Source organism: Mustela nivalis, assembly GCF_964662115.1.
Source record: "Mustela nivalis genome assembly, chromosome: 13".
Classification (NCBI taxonomy): Eukaryota; Metazoa; Chordata; class Mammalia; order Carnivora; family Mustelidae; genus Mustela; species Mustela nivalis.
The window spans coordinates 46,381,146-46,392,016 of record NC_139032.1 but is presented as its reverse complement, the minus strand read 5'-3'; positions in this window follow the sequence as shown (position 1 = coordinate 46,392,016).

Below are 10,871 nucleotides of genomic sequence, written 5' to 3'. Positions count from 1 at the left end.
CTTCTTGTTTCTAGTGAAAAGTGCCCTCATATTGGAGGCACATAGCCTTGCTGGTTTTTTCATGCAAGTCAACAAGCATTTCCTAGATGTGCAGTGCATACCAGACCCTATGCCAAGCCCTGAGCTTACATGGACAAACAAGACCCCACATTATACTCAGGAAACTCATTTTCAGGGGAAACAAACAGATAAGCAAATGGCTAAAAATGATAACACGATGAAATATATCACTCTACCAAAACAGACAGTGCTGTACGAAAGCCCAGATGAATGTACAGTCTGTCCTGCCTAACAGGATTTGAGCAGCCCTCACAGAGAAGGTATCTGCACTTGAATGTGAAGAGATAGCAGCATTTCACAATGAAAAGAATGGGAGAGAGGACATTTCCAAAAAAGAGTGGTCTGAACAAAAGAATTAGAGTCCTGAGAACACATAGCCTCTTTCAGGGGATGTCATGGAGTCCAGTGCAAGTGCAAGGAGATGGCAGGGACTGGAGAAGAGAGTGGGAAGGAAAAGAGACTGGAGTTTAAGTTGGGATGGATGCCGAGGGCCTGGAGAGCTGGGTCTTTGAGGAGAGGAGTGGCCTGGGCAGATGACCCTGAGACAGGAGAGCGATCGGAGCCGGGAAGGATGGATTAGAGCAGGAGGAGACCAGAGCTCCAGAGGCTCTGAGGGTCTGAGCATCAGGGGGAAGGTGGGCTGAACCGACTGAGCACAGGCCAGTTTATAGACACATGTCGTGCGGATTCAGTTCTGTAGAAATCTCTCAGCCTTAAGGCGCTCTTTTCTCTTCATAGTCACAGCTTACCTTTAATGTTGCCATTGCTACAGAGACACTCTTTGAAAGGATTGAAATGAACAATGTGCAATCAGACTGAGAAGCAACCTTAGTCTCATTAAGGAACCACCCCTCTAGCCTCAGAAGCTGTTCTCAGATGCTCAGGTGCTCTCTTTTGAGAGCATTGTCAGCATCTGGAAATTAGGCTCATGAAGGGTCTTTAAAAGCAGGGACCACGCACAACTGGTTGGATACAAAAAATCACTTGACGAAATTAACATCCTCTATGAGTGTGCAAGGTAGAAATCTATTTCTGTACAGGACAGAATACTGCTCTGGCCTGCTTGCGTTTCAACTGCTTTTCCTGGGCATACTTAGATGACTTTCCTGTTCGGTGATGGGTATGGCCAAGCTTTCAGCTGACAGGGTCGGGCGTGCGCCCTGCTCTCTGGCACATCCAGCAAGCCCATGACAGCTCTCTACTCAGTGTCCCCTCTCTCACCCGCAAATGGCAGTCTCTTAATCCTGGTGACTCTCGGACTTGGGAGCAGGACGTGGTGGCCCATGAGGGCTGCCACAACAGAGTACCACAAACTGGGAGGCTGAGAAAAACAGGAATTTGCTGTGTCACACTCCGAAGGCTAGGAATCTGCAATCCAGGTGTCAGCAAGGTTGGTTCCTTCAGATAGCTGTGAGGCAGAGTCTGTCCACTGTCTCTCTCCTAGCTTCTTGTGGTTTCCAGGAATCTTGGGCATTACTTTGCTTCTGCTGCATCACCCTGATCTTTGCCTCCTTCCACACCTGGTGCTCTCCCTGTGTGCATGTCTGTGTCCAAATTTCCACTTTTTATAAGGACAGCGGTCAGACTGAATTAGGGAGCTCATCTTAACTCATTACATCCACAGCAAGCCTTTTTCCAAATAAGGTCGCATTCTGAGGCACCAGGGGCTTAGGACTTCAACATATAAATTTGAGGGGGACACAACCCAATACATAACAGAGGGGAAGATGAAATATCCCTTTTTTCTTCTCGGTTCGACTTTGTGCAGGGTAAGGAAAAGCTGATCAGCTCTTCTGTCTTTTGCCCTAAAAGAGCATCGTCATTTTCTACCTCAGCTTCTTCAGCTGTGGCAGTCCCGGTGCTGGGGCACAGATTCCTTCTTTCCTTGAAATGTTCCTGTGAAGTCAAAGTGAAAACCAGTCAGCTAAAATGCCATTGACATTTTCACACTCCTTTCATTTTACTTGCTGTAGACTTCATAGTTTGGAGGACAGGAAGATATTTAGACCAAGGTCTCTGTTGGGTGTGTGTGTATCCATGCTGCTGTTGAGGAAGGGGAACCAAGTATAGGGAGGGAGAAAAACTTAACACTAGCTTCTTCACCTCCAGGCTACAGCTTGAGCTCTCCTAAAATCCAATGTAGCTGAATCCCAAGGATTAATTTTCTACTCTGTACCCCACCCCTGAAACAGTAAATGTGGTCTGCATGACAGATTCACTTCCTATTTATTTAGCTTTGTTCTTGTTTCGTAGGGCCTAATAACATTGGATTTATTAAGCCAACAGTACCCAGATTTTCTGGGCCACATTATAATACTTTCCGTGATGATCAACCAAGTTTTCATTCTTAAACTGATTCATCCTAAACCCTTGATTTCCCTTAGGCTCTGTTGGCTTCAGGAGGTCTGTAAAAATATAAATGTCTAACCATAGAAGAGTAATTAAATAAATCATGCTACAGCCTCAAAAGGAAATACTATAAAGCCATTAAAAACGATCATACTAGACCAGCAAATAACCCTCAGTCAATAAGCAAACTGCTCATGTGGTTGTATTTATGTAGGCAAAATACCAGTTCCCAGAGAGAAGTGTTTTCATGTGATGCCTTTTTAAAAAATGAAAGAAGCACTTCAAATGTATTACTGAAATGTTTCCTTTTTAACATATAAGAGCATTTAAACACGATTTCCAGTTTATTTTATATGTGCTGGATAGGAGCATTTCAGCTCACTAAAATACATATATATATATATATATATATGTTAGCTGATAAGAAGAGGTCCAATATCGGGGAAAGATTTTTTTTGAATGAAATTAATTTTAAAGCCATTTGAATACACACTGAAGGATATTAAATCAAGTTAAGAGTCTGAATGATCCTAGTGCACTGAATAACTTCCATCCTCCGGACATGCTAGGCAGACTAACTTACATGTTCCGTAATGACTCACCTGGCTATAAATTCACAAGTGTCATGTGTTAACATATTTAGAATCATTAAATATATTAAGAGGTGAATTTAAATAAAATGCAATAGCCATAAAAAAAAAGGATTATGCTACATCTGTATGCCCTAACTTACAATTACTCCATAGCCAACACACTGTTAAGTGACAAAGATACATTTTAAAATAACATACAGACTATAATCCCATTATTAAAAAGATTTTACTTATTTATTTGACAGACAGAGATCACAAGTAGGCAGAGAGGCAGGCAGAGAGAGAAAGGGGGAAGCAGGCTCCCCACCAAGCAGAGAGCCCGATGTCGGGCTCGATCCCAGGACCCTGAGATCATGACCTGAGCCGAAGGCAGAGGCTTAAATCACTGAGCCACCCAGGCACCCTATAATCCCATTTTTGTGAAAAAAAAAAAAAAATATATATATATATATACTACACATGCATACAGTAAAGCCTAGAATTATGTCAATCATAAGTTCTAAATGAAATAGTGGAGTGAGCATCTCTATGTGACAGATTTGTGGATGGGTTTTTTTTCTTCGTACTTTTCCTGAATGTTTAGCACATTCAGGAGTAGGTAATGGCTTTTCTTGATCATTTAATAATATAATAATAATAATTTTGAAAACTTAAATACATTGTATTCAGTCTTATCTCAATCCTGATGAGTCATTTGCCTTAGCCGTACCTTGACATTCCATGGGCTACACTGTGTCCCTGAGAAGATGTGACTGGGAACATGAAAATAAGCTCCGCTGGATACAGTTATAAGCCCCAGTTTAGTTTCTGAGAATCACATAATGATATTATTTTTACCTTGATGTAATTTTAAAACATAACTACCCAGTAATAAACTCTTATCATTAAAAGAAAATTCACTAGTCTGGGATTTAGGAAACTTGACTACTTTTCTCTCTTCAGCTACTAGCTAGCAGAAAGATCTCTCTTCAGGACTTCATAGGGCCCCGTGGAGATTTCAGAAGCTTGAGCCAACATGAATTTAGTTCTGTCTCTCAAAGATCTTTAGTTTTATCTGTTATCCATCTCTTTTAAGATTATAATCAAATAGAAAGAACTTTTCCTGGCAGTTTTACTAGACCTGAAGCAAAAAGTCTGGATTGGATTCTATCTATTTTTGAATCTATATTTGAAGTCTTATATTTTATAAGGTAATACCTATAAATTGTGTGACCAACAAATTCCTTCACCTTTCAGGGGTTCCAGCTTCATTGCTTTAAAAATGAGCAAATAAAATGATCTGTCTCTTTAAGATGTAAGACATGAGATATTATATCTAAATCTCCAGCACAATTCCTGGTACATAGGAAGTGCTAGACAAAGGTTAGCTCTTGTCGTCATTCGCTTTATTGGTTACAGACCTCTACTCAAATACAGATTAAATCCAAGAAAAAACTGAAGTTTCCCTTAGCATACATTTTGATCAGCGTACATCTCCATGTCCATTTTGTTAAGCACATGGGCTTAACAAAATGGGCTTTCATGTTAATGATACTCAGGAATGAAGGAGTTGAGGGAAAAAAAGAGAAATGATTCTACATCAAAATTTCCAGGGGACTGTCAAAAGATTCTTAATTTGTAAGAACTTGAGAATCCTCTTTTCTTATCGTTAATAAAGACAATTTGTCTCAAGTGTTTACCAGCAACCACAACTTAGAATGTTCTACTGAAATCGGCTCATTTCATAATAGTAGTTAAACAATGATTTGAGAAAAGCATCTCTTTTTCTAGATTCTTCATCTATTTCCATTCACAAGTCTTCCTTAAAAAATTGTATCTACACAATTTTAACACTCGGGCTCATACAAAGATGGCCTGCGACTTAAGATAAACATTTTTGTTTTTATAAGCAGCCCTTGAAAGTGCTCTTGTAATTGAACTCCCAAATTCTGAATCTCAAATGGAGAGCAGAGGATTTACCAAAAATGTGATGAAGAATCATGTTTTCATGTCCCTTCATTTTGGCAGGAACTCCTGTTTCAATTGAAAACATTCCCTTACCATTACAGAAACCCAGAGGGTAATCATGAATTAAGACCTGGAAAATAAAACTGAGAGGAAAGACTGGAACAACATGTGGTTGTCATTTTCCAGGCCACAGAGGGGGTGAAGTGGTTTTCCAGGGCTAGCTAAGCGAAGGCTAGCCCATGGACCACATTCATGTGGAGATCAGACAGTAAAAATACGCAAAGTTGATGGTTCACCTTTTTCTTTCATGGGGAAGCAGGTGTTGACTTGCCTTGCAGTTAGGGCTGCTTAGTTGAGGATCTTGATGTCATTTTAAATTCGAGGTGAAGTTATTCTATTTATATTGGTGGCCTTTCACAACTTCTCTGAACTGATAGAGTATCTTACTCAATCTGGCTTCCCTTCCATAAAGATAAAACTTAGTAGGTTGTGGGACTTCCCCAAGACCAGAGTTAGAAATTCGACTGGATATCACTATCTCTGAATTAGTCTTACAAATTATTCTCTCTATGTCTAAGAAGATGGGGGGGGGGGAATGGAGGAAGGAAGGAAGGAAAGAAGGAAAAGTGGTGTTTTTGTTTCAAAAATATATTTACAATACCAGGTTGTAAAAGCAGTATTAACCTATAGAAATCACTACATCATTCTTCTAGTCTCTTTTATAGCTTGTGGCCACCTGTCATGTTTAATCTTAGATCCTGCTCTATCTACACTCGAGCAAACAAGACACAGACCTAAGATATTTTAATATTTATATGAGGATGACAACTCGTCATCCCCCCATGCCAAGGCAGCTATCACTAGCTGATGAAAGGACTCTTCACACACACACACACACACACACCAGATGAAGCCTCAGACTCCTCCTCGCTCTGGAACACTAACAACAATTGATTTGGGATGAGACCTCTTTGTCGTCTCCAATTTAGAGCACAGTCCTCAATTTAGAAGCACAGCTTCTTCACGGAATAACATTGCCTCTGCTACTTATGTGGTCCTTGGTACATTTAATCCTTCTGAAATTCACTTTCCTCACCCATGAGGATATGATACCATGTTACCATGGTATCATACCATTATCCCACATTGAGTCTATAATAAGATAATGTATATAAAAACACTATGAACAACTGTTATTACCTTTACGTTGTACAGTGGTTTGTTTTACTCCACTCATTTTAATTGTTCCCCTCATAATTAGCTTTCTCCCTCAGAAAATTCTGACCTTAGTAGTGCCTCACCTAGCACAGTGCCTGCGCATGGTTGGTTCTCCATAAGCATTAGGGGCTCTCCCCGAGCCCCACTGCCTGTTCCTGACTCACTCCTAGTCATTCATCAACTATGAGTGTTCACAGTGTTTTCACACCATCGTCTGCCCCAGTTCAATAAATTGCAAAGCATACTGTCCCAGAGGATTTAAAAACAATATCTTGACTGGTTACACTAGTCTGCAGCATTCTTTCCCAAAGAGGGAAAACTTGGGATAGAAGTATGTCGGTGGCAGGGCCATCCAGGCCTTCCCCTCCCTAAGAGGACGATCACAGTGCTGTTGTTCTGGTAGCAATGGTGACAAACACATTTCCTATGTGCCAGTCATCGATCATTAATCTTTATAGCAATCACGTGATAATATTATCATCTTCACTTTAGATATTAGGAAATTGTCACAGAGAGGTTTAACAACTTTCCAAGGTCATGTAACTGTTAAGTTGATGTATTAGTGTTCTCCAGAGAAACAGAACCAGTAGGAAAGAGAGATGTAGATAGAGATGAGATTTATTATAGGATCAGCTTACACAATTATGGAAACTAACAAGTCCCATGATCTTCCATCTGCAAGCCAGAGAACCAGGAAAGCTGGTGATGTCATTCAGTCTGAGTCAAAAAGCCTGTGAATGGGAGTGGGGAAGGGTGGAGGGATGCCAATGGGGTACCGAATCAGACTTGGAATAAAGAATTATTTCTGAGGGATCCAGGACTATTTGCGAGACCACAAGTGTGGCAACTGTGCCTGGGAGGTCATCATTTCTGTTCGTTGAGCAGCTTACCACAAGACTTCAGGACCAATAAATAGGTCACTTACATGAGTAACTAATATGGAGCTGATTGCTAGTATTGTTTTAGATGTCGCCGCAAACTACTGTCATATTTCTAAGCAACTCTTAGTTTAATTCTTTTTGTGACTTAGGGTAAGACTGTCAGTCAGTTTTCTGGATTGATAAGATTATTCTTGTGGCACCTGGGTGCTTGAGTATCCAACTCTTGATTTTCCCTCAGGTGGTGATCTCAGGGTCGTGAGATTGAGACCTGTGTGGGACTCTGTGCTGGGTATAGAGTCTGCTTGAGGTTCTCTCTCTCCATCTGCCTCTGCTACTCCAAAAGGTTGTGTGTGCTGTCTCTCAATAGACAACATCTTTTAAAAAAATATTACACCTTTTAAAATGCATCTATTATCATCTGACACTGTGAGGATTGTATCCACCAGAACTTCAGCAATATCCAAACAGCACCATTGTGTATATTTTCCCATAGACACAGAAAGAGAAAGTCCAACCAGCAGGATAAACCCTCTTGGAAGCTGATGCACCTCCAGGAGCCAAGCTTTATGCAGCCCTGCCTGCTCTCCTGCCCTGGGGCAGATGGGGACAATTCAAGGTTGTGCTTTACTGAGATCACAGACATCTTGAAGATGAACTCAGTCACATTTGGGTGTAGTTGTCCAATCACCAAAGTCAAATATGTTAAATGTCTAATACCAAAGATCTTCACCACAGTATGTTTTGGGAAGAAGAGCTAACAGTTTGCTTGTCAGAATATTTCAGATGCTCAAAGGAATTTTTGAACACATTTGCTCTCTGAGAGAGAAGGAACCTTAGTTCAGGAAGAGTAGAGATGAGACTCTGCGGACCCTCTTCTCTCAATATGGCATCCTATCTCCATTTCTTCAATAAATTTAATCACTTATTCTCCACAGCACTCTTACTCTGGATCTTTAAATGTGCACAGCCTCCCAAATGTGGAGAAAACCTTCCCTTGATAGTAATATCCACGATTTTCCTGGAATAGGATTCTTTACCATCTCCAAGGAGCATTAGGGGATTACCTGCCAATATTTTTAATGCGAGCTATTTCAAGTAATGTTGTACACCATTTCATGAGTAGCTTCTCCTCTCCTGGCATCGAGCCAGGTTGGGGGTAGGGTGGGGAGCCAGTGCAAAGATTCCTGGGTTCAGAAAGCTCCAAGTGTGCAGAAGAGGCAGACCCAAAAATCACTCTAGATTATGGTAAGCATAAAGCCTGAAATGAGAAAGAAGACCCAAAGAGGCGGAAAGAGATAGGACAGAGTCAGAGGCAGAGGCCATCAGTGGGCCACAGAGGGCTTAAAGAGCAGGATGTGGTTAACAATGTCAAGGGAAGGAGAAAGCCCAGGAAGATAGGGTCTGAAAGGCCAAGTTGGCTGTGAATGGAAGGGGGGAGATAAGGCAACAGCTGGAGCAAAAGCACAGTCAAGGGAGAGTAGTCTATTAGCTGTGTCTTTATGTGCCTTGAGGGTGATAGATGCAATTTCTTTAATATGACAGCTGCCCCGGAAAATGTGATGGTGATGGATGGCTATCTGAACAGCTCCAGATGTAATTAAATTAAGTTGGAGGGGAAAACACATCCTCTGAAACGCAGGCTGAGATTTTAGATTAGTGTAAAGACTAGCCAGTATTCTGTTTAGTAAATACACACCTTCTAGAATTCTGAAGCACATTTTAAAAATTCAGCATCTAAAAAGCAATTTTGGGGGGGCGCCTGGGTGGCTCAGTGGGTTAAGCCGCTGCTTTCAGCTCAGGTCATGATCTCAGGGTCCTGGGATCGGGCCCTGCATAGGGCTCTCTGCTCAGCAGGGAGCCTGCTTCCTCCTCTCTCTCTGCCTGCCTCTCTGCCTGCTTGTCATCTCTCTCTGTCAAATAAATAAATAAAATCTTTAAAAAAATTAAAAAAATAAATAAAAAGCAATTTTTTGTGTAAAGGCAGTTTTCGATCCCTTGAGTTGGCCTGAGTTGAAATCTTAAGTTTACGGCATGCTGGCCATGTTAATCCTGGGTAAGTCACCTAAATTATCTGTATTTCAGTTTCCCCATCTGTAAAATGGAGATATTAATATTATACCCATCATACCCTTGCCAGAGAACCAAGTGAGTTAATTCACATTATGTGTTCAGGATAGAGACTAGCAATTCAACTGTCAACATATGTAATTATCCTCATGATTATTACACTCACTAATATCATGATTTGGTCTTGTTTTGGTCATAGGTCTTATAAACAGAAGGCAGTTTATTTTCTTTATTTTACATATGAAGCAAAAATTACCGCATGTGAGTAAATGATTTGCTTTGAGCCTTACTCAGCCAGAATTAGACCAAAGCTCCCAAACCTTCACTCATACACACTTAGTCTTTGTTTAATATGAAGAGATCTTTACACCAAGGGCATCGCAACTGCAAGACAGTCTGAAATAATTTTATACATAAGATCTGAAGTAGTAAACGGGAGTGTGTGTTTGCACGCACATAGGCTCAAGTTATCTATATCTCACACCTGCACTGGGATCACGAGGTCCACAATAGTTAGATAAAATCTAATTATATTATAGCAAAAAATAATAACAATAAAAGAAATTAAAAGGAAGACGTACTGAAATGTAGTGAAACATCCAAACTGATGTATTTCATGGTCAGCCCTATACTCTATGGGCCTTGAGAGAACTTGGATAAGAGTATGAACAAAACCGCAAAACAACACCAAGGTTTTATGCAAGAAACACACCAGTGAAGCCACTGTCCTGATTTTCCATTTATAAAGGAGTCACAGGGCGCCTGGGTGGCTCAGTGGGTTAAAGCCTCTGCCTTTGGCTCGGGTCATGGTCCCAGGGTCCTGGGATTGGACCCCACATAGGGCTCTCTGCTTGGTGAGGAGCCTGTTTCCTCCTCTCTCTCTCTCTGCCTGCCTCTCTGCCTACTTGTGATCTCTCTCTGTCAAATAAATAAATAAAATCTTCAAAAAAAAAAAAAGTCAGAACATGCTTATCTGTCATTGAAAGGCCTACCCTCAGCCTCTTGTGTGGCACAAAGTTGACCTATGACGGACGTCAGTTTGTTGAATGAATGAAAAGTTAAGTTGAAGAGTGGAAAATAATCTAAATGTCCCTTTGAAAGTAGGCAGGAGTATTATTCGGAAAGCAAGTGGAAACATTCAGCAGATTCAGAATCTGTAGCAAATGAGGAGGTAATTCTAAACAAGAAAGAAAAACAAAAATCAGTTTTATTAAGTATTGGAAGACACCAAATAATCACAATTTGGGGAGTAGATTTTTCTTTCATGCTATATGTAAACTAAAAATAGAAACAACTTTAGCTTCCCAAGGCCAGCTGGAAAGCAAAAGGAAGGGAGCATGGGGGTAGGAGCAGAGGGAGAGGCAGTCTCCCTGCCGAGTGGGGAGCCCAATGTGAGATTCGATCCCAGGACCCTGGAATCAAGACCTGAGCCAAAGGCAGAAGCTTGACCCACTGAGCCACCCAGGTGCTCTAAAAAATAAAGTCTTTAAAGCAATCCTAGAGAAAAGATGCATAACATACAGGGAACAATAAGAATTGCTAATAGCATCTCACCAAAACAATGTCAACCAGAAGGCTGGAAGGATATTTTTAAAGTACCAAAAGAAAACAAATAGCAAAATCAATCTTTTAAACAAGGATTCTATACATAGTAAAAATATCTTTTAAAAATAAGGTGAGGAGAGACTGGGTGGTGCAGTTGGTTAAGCATCCAACTCTTGGTTTCAGCTCAGGTCATGATCTCAGGGTCATAGGA